At 48.4% G+C, this 6,866-nt stretch overlaps 1 pseudogene; it reads left to right on the plus strand.

Moving 5' to 3' along the window:
* The first annotated feature begins 3,214 nt into the window (after positions 1–3,214).
* Positions 3,215–6,550, plus strand: LOC112862748 (epithelial splicing regulatory protein 1 pseudogene; annotated as a pseudogene).
* The last annotated feature ends 316 nt before the right edge of the window (positions 6,551–6,866 follow it).

Genomic DNA, 6,866 nt, shown 5'->3' on the forward strand with positions numbered 1-6,866 from the left:
TTCAGGGTTTCTCAAGTATATCATTGCATTAGAAGTCAAATTCAATTGTGTTCCAGACCTTCATGATCATGGCTAAATTGTATCCACTACTTCTGTAATAAATTACCACAAATTTAGCGGTTTAAAAAAACCGAAATGTATAATCTTCCAGTTCTGTATGTCACATGTATGCCACGGGTCTCACCGAGCATAAGTCAAGGTGTTGGCACTGATGCATTCCTTGCTGGAGGCTCTAGTCACAGCCAGTAGCTGTGACTTTTTTTTCTGTGGTGTCACATTTCTGTCTGGCTGACTACACCAGGAGTTTCTCCCATTTTGATTATACTGAGCCCATTTTAACAATCCAAGACAATCTCCCCAAATCAAGGACCTTAACCCTTAATTAAACCTCCAAAATCCCTCTTGCCATGTAAGGTAACATATTCACAGGATCTGTGCACAGTGGTGGTATTACTCTTTTTTTTTTTTTTTTTTTTTTTTTTTTTTTTTTTTTTTTTTTTTTTTAGTGGAGTACCTGGTTTATTCTGACGCAGGTGAATCCCAGCACAGCGGTAGATTGTGAAACGAAGGTGTGGATTTCTGGGTGTCTGGGTCTGGGCTAGCATTTCACCGTGTAAGGCGGGAAGTCCTCGACCTGTGTGGAAGCTGCTGTGCTGCTTCCAGCACCTTGAAGCCCAACACCTGGTGCCGGGCTTGCAACGCCTGCTCCTACCACTTGTGCGTCTCTTCGCCTCTTATTACTTGTGCGTGGCCACGCAATACAAGGTGAGTATCAGGGTCACCTGGAGGTCATAGTCCCACTGCTACTTGCGTGTTCAGTAGCCCGCTCCACAGGGCCCCTCTCGCCCTCTTCCTGGCGCCGGTCTTGGCCGCTGGTGACTTAGTACGGAGTACCAGGGGAAAAAGTCAATCTCCAGGTAGGCGCTGCCCCAAATGTGCAGATAGGCCAGGTGGAGGTAGACCGAGGGCAGGGTTAGAGGGAGGGAGCCGGCTGCTGGCCTACTCAGATGGGCTTCGAGTTGCCGTCTGGGGATTGAAGACTCTGTACAGGGGCACCCTTGTCTCTGGCCTCGCTCCGGGCGCTGAGTTGCGGACTGACCTGGCCCTCAATAGCTAGCTTCCTTGGTATTGGGAGCGGTCCGCAGAGTGGATTTGCGGGCGGCAGTACCGGCGTTGGGGCGAACCCCGGAATTCCGCGAACTGCCAGGGCCCTTCGACCGCCCGGCCTGCTGGGGGCTGGGCGCTGGGGGCAGCAAATCGGGGTCCACCATGCACGCGCTGGGCGGAGTGGACAACAGTGGGAGAAACCTGAGGGGGTCTGGCAGCGAGTCTCGGCAAGGAACCCCGAAGTTCTTCGTCTAAGTTCGTGGTGCTAGGGGACCTCCGGAGCACTCCCCTACTCCCGTCGGAGCTGCCAGGGTTTAGGGGAGTCAGTACAGCCGTGCGGTGATCAAACTTTCCTGACCACTCGGGGTAAGCCCTCGTGTTTCGAGGAGGCGGAGCACCCCGCCCCCGGCGCGCTGCGCCAGCCTCAGCCCTGCCCCTTAGCGGTGGTGGTGCGGTGCGGCGGCATGGTGCACTGCTCTGCCGCGCAGTGCAGGCGCGAAAGAGGCAGAGAGGGACTACGCCTCTGCGGGGCGCGGAGAGCCGACCCTTGCAGGCAGCCATGGGAGTGACGTCGGGCCTGGCTTCCTGGCCCCACTGTGGGCTCAGCGACAGCCGCCTACAGTCTTTGGCCTGTGGGCTAGTTGGGAGAGGGCGTGAGAGGGCTCCAGAGCGGGAGCCGCTGGTGGCCTACAGCACCTCCAGCGTTTTCTCTTCCGGACTATTGCTGTCTGCCCCCAGGCCTCATGCCCAGCTCCAGTGTTCTCTCCAGGCTGGGCGGGCCACTATCTAGAGGGCTGGGGAGCCGCCGAGCTGTTCTCTCCACACCAGAAGCAGGAACCTGGTGGGAGCTACTGGGTGCTTCCTTGTGGTTGGGACGCCTAGGTGGGGTGTGCTGGGCACTCTGCTGGGCTTGAGGGCTGCCTGGGGACTCGCCTTCTTGACATCGACCACAGCGGAGGCTGTGCTGTGTACCTTCTGGGGATGAGTCTGAGAGGGTCTCAGGTTTACCTCCGAGGGGAATGGCTGCTTTTTTCGGCCCTGTGTGGGGCCTTGGCTGCATTGCGTCATTCAGGGCCCCATTGGAGTGCCCCTGGGCAGGCCTGGAGGGTGCTGTCGTTGGGCCCTTTCTTCTTCGAGCTGCCCAGGGAGACCATGCTTTCCTTACTCTCAGCTTGCTGAGGTCCTTGCTATGTCCTAGGGGTGACCACATGTTCTGCAAGAACCCTGAGTTCCGCAGGGGGCCAGACCTTCCACGAGAAGGGTGGGTGTAGTGCAACCAGGGGACAGCACCTTTGTTGATGGGGCCATGGGGTGTCACACCAGCCAGGCATGCAAGAAGCCAGCATGTGGTCGATGCAGGCCAAGGTGGGGGCAGCTGGCCCATCCATGACTATCTTCTGGAAGAATTTGGTAGGCTTGGATGGTGGCAGCCAGGGGCTGGTCAGGGGCATGATGATCAGCCAGTCCAGGAGGCCTGCGGCCAGCTTTGCCTAGTACTCATAGCACACCAGCTGTGAGGCATGCAGGCATTGAGACCCAGGACACCCATGTTGGGTGAGATGAGTATGTAAAGCCTCACCATTGGCCACTTTATCCTGCTAGCCCAGCTTTCTTAATAGATTGTTGAGGCCAGGGAGGCTGTCATTGCTCAGGTAGGTCACCAGCACAGCTCCTACCCAGTCCGGGTGCCTCATCAGCTTCCAGAAGCTCAGTGGGGTTAGTGCTGCCTTTGACCAACTGTGAAGCCATTGACAGTGAAGAAGGTGGTATCACCAAGGACTCGGGGGAAGATGTAGCAGCAGCAGGGCCTGTTGAGCCTGGGAAAGCCCATTGAGGCTGCAGGCACCAGCAGCTGGGCCACTCACTCTAAGAGATCTCCCAGGCCCTTGGAGGCCAGCAGCTGCACGCTTCCTGCCCACAGTGTAGGGTATGGGTCCGTTGTGTATTTGGGTGGTTAGCTACGGCTTTTTGCACCAGGGGTAGCAAGGAGTGTATGTGTGTGTGTATGTTGGGGGGGGGGGGCACTCTCTTATTCTCATAGAAGAGGTTTTAGCACAAGTTTTCTTCTCACTTCCACCCCACCTCATTATCTCCAGATCCCCTTCTCTCCTCACATATTGTCATGATAGAGTCTGCCCATTACTTGATCATGCTTTTTTGAGATCACTGTTGGGGCCACTTATGGGGTCAAGCTGGGCTCCACTGAGGAGTGCTATTAGTGCTATTATGTGCTGATAGTGCTATTATGGAAAATTGTGGATCTGGCCAAGAACGAGTACACAAAATAACTATCACAAAATACTAGTTAGACTGGATTCGTTGGAACTGATGGAAAAGAAACTAAGATCCATGTGAAAAGCCTGTCCTCTCAGGAGTAGGTGGACCCAGCTCTGAGACAATTTAACCAGTCAGTGAACAATGCACTCAACACTGGGGTGGGGACCTCCTTCTGTCTCTGTACTGATAGGCAACCTCATATCAGGCAAATCTGAAGGCTTCCAAGAAGAATGTATTATTGCCTGAATCATTTTTTTCTATTTTTTAAATTTTATTTAAATCCAAGTTAGTTAACATATAGTATAATAATGATTTCAGGAGTAGAATTTAGTGATTCATTACTTACATATAACACCCAGTGCTCATCCCAACAAGTGCCCTCCTTAATGCCCATTGCCTATTTAGCTCATCCCCCCACTCAACACCACTCCAGCAACCCTTAGTTTGTTCTCTGTATTTAAGAGTCTCTTATGGTTTGCCTCCCTCTCTGTTTTTAACTTACTTTTTCTTCCCACCCCCTATATTCATGTTTTGTTTCTTAAATTCCACATACGAGAGAATGTATTGTTGCCTGAGTATTTTTTTTTAATCTTTGAGGAGAATTCAAGAAATGTTACCCTGATTCATCTGATATTGATAAACTGGATATTGCAGCAATGATACGGTGTTTAAATTTTGAGAATAGGTCAGTCTCCCAGTATGGAACCTCTCAAGTTAGATGTGGGGAATATAATTTTAGCAATGATTTCAGAACCCTATCATCACAGATTTTCAAATCCAGAGATAGTAAGTTCCAAATTTGGAAGTGGCACTTGCAGCAAGATGGAACTTATTGATGATAATACTGTAGTCAGGACTCAAGGTTTACTATGGCAGTGTTTAGATCAGGACATTGCAGGATTCTTTAAATGACTCAATATTGCTGTGAGAGATACAGCAACTTTGTCTGAATGTCCAGGGTGGAAAGAATAGAGAAGTACCGGTTAGGTTCGTACATGAGGAGTATAGAGGCCTAGTACTACAGAAGCACAAACATCACATGGAGACCCAGTACACTGAGGTTTACAAAGCAACAGGTGATGATTTTCTTAAATTTGCTGGTGGTACATCCAAAGAAGTAGCCCAGTTTCTCTCCTAGGAGAAAGAAGTGATCGACTGTATGTGAGTGCTCACATCTGATGAAGTGGTGACCTTTTCTGGACAGCATTGCCTCACCAATGGGGGGAAGGAAGCCATCTTCTTTGTTAACTCCTGGATCAGTAGGCCAACAGGAAATGCTTTTGTCCTCTTTGCTCATGAGGAATATATACAGAACATGACGAAGGAGCATAAGGACTTGTTAGGAAAGGATACATTGAACCCTTTAAGAGAATAGGAGCTGAAATTCAGCAGATGATGAATCATTTCTCAGCCCCTCTCATTCCTCTTCCCACCATTATTCCAGTACTACCTAGGCAGTTTGTACACCTACAGATGTTGAAGAGCATATACACCTTTGAGATATTTCTTGATCTTTCTTGAGGACCTCCTGTAATTTCTTGGGGAGTTTTGTCCAAATATTCAAACTCACAGGGTTCACATGATATTGAATCATCAGGGCTACCCATGGGTAAAGGTGTCTTTATCCAGATGAAGTCTATAGACAAAGCATTTATGGCTGCACAGAAGTATCCTAAAAAACTGTGAAGGACAGACATGCTAAAGTCTTTTAGTATTCAGCTGAGGAGATGAACTTTGTATTCATGGGACAGGGCACATTTTGTTTTTTACATTTACTAGTTTATTATATAATAAAGTATATTATATAGGATACAGACGAATAGCCAGATGAAGCAGTACATAGAGTGATGTCCCAAAGTGTCCTAAGCACAGGAGCTTCTGTCCCCATGGAGTTGGGGTGTGCCACCCTCCTGGCATGTGAATATGTTCACCAACCCAGAAACTCTCTGAACCTCATACTAATTGAGATTTTTTAATGGAGGCTCCATTATAATTAATTATCATTATTGATAATTAATTCCATTTGTAGTCCCTTTCCTCTCTTGGTGGAATGAAAGGGCTAAAAGACTTAAGATTCTAGTCATGGCTTGGTCTGGTCTTTCTGATGGCTAGCCACCATCCAATAACGTACCAAGAGTCATTTTGTTAGAACAAAAGACACTCCAGGATATTCTAGGGGATTTAGGAGTTTAGTGTTAGATGCTCCTATTATGTAGGAAATTGCAGTTCTTAGGAGCTCTGTGTCACCAACTGGAATCAAAAATGAAATGTTAAGGAAAAAAAATTCTCCTAGCACCTCTATTATAAAGGGTTTGGGGAGCTCTGCATCAGGAACCAGGAAAAGACACATGCACACACAGAAACATACATCATTTCACACCAGGTAATCTGAGTCTGTTCCCCACCCCCCACCCCCACCTCATCTCTACTCCCTCTCCAACTATATCATTGATCTGGTTGAGCCAAAATCCTAGACTGTTGAGAGTTTCTTAGACAAAGCCACAGCTCTGGTACCAAGAGCCAGTGATATGATGTTTGTATTAGTTTTTAACTGTTGCCTAATGAATTGAAGCCAACTTAGTGACTTAAAGAAAAGCCATTTATTCACTGTTCTGTAGGTCAGAAGTCAGTCAGGCTTGACTGTGTAGCATCTCACAGGGTCAAAATGAGTGAGCCAGGCGAGGCTCTTATCTAAAGGTCATCATCTTTTTGTGCCAGCCAAATAGCCAGAGGTGGGACCAATGAGCCCTGGACTGAGACTGCCTTACAGTGATGGTTCCCTACCCTCTTTGGGAGAGAAGAGCTCCCAAAGCTCCCAACTGCAAAGTTTACTTCTTTAGCTGTTGTGGTTAAAAGGTGCTTGAGGATCCCTCCTGCACTGGTGCTTTTGCCTTCTGCATTCCATCTCCCACTCCAGTGCTCTGCTAGGCAAGGGCCTGTGGCTGCAGAGCTTTTTAATCTAACTTAGCACAGAAGCTAGATGCTTGGTCCCAAAGAGAACAAGTAAACCAAGAATATGTAGAAGTTGCCATTTCTGTTCTTAATTTTAGAAAACACATCACTCCGGATCCTAGTAGGAATCAGCATGGTCTGGCCAGAAAATCACATTATGATTTCAGGTATGGAAGATGGCATGGTGACCCTAAGTGCCTGTGAAAAGCCTTAGGAGTCTGTGGGCTTAATAGCTCTGGTGCCAACAAGTACAGAGAGTATGACATTCACATAGAAGATCTGCCAACTCCAGAAAGCATCCATGCCCAAGGAGAAAGAGTACCACAACCCCAAATGTGGCAGCTAGTCACTCCATGGAGAAAGTGGATGGAGAGATATGGACAACAGTGAGAAAGATGGCTTGGTGACAGTGACCTTGGTTGGAATCATAGTTGAGGGTCTTATTAGCCAGTGCATTCATTAGTGGGATCATTATCGAAGTTGGGTGAAAAATGTCAGAAGGATATCCTGAAGAGCTAAAGAATTGTGAT

The sequence above is a fragment of the Puma concolor genome, chromosome B2 (assembly GCF_028749965.1).
Source record: "Puma concolor isolate L17-30 chromosome B2, mPumCon1.1.hap2, whole genome shotgun sequence".
NCBI classification, from domain to species: Eukaryota; Metazoa; Chordata; class Mammalia; order Carnivora; family Felidae; genus Puma; species Puma concolor.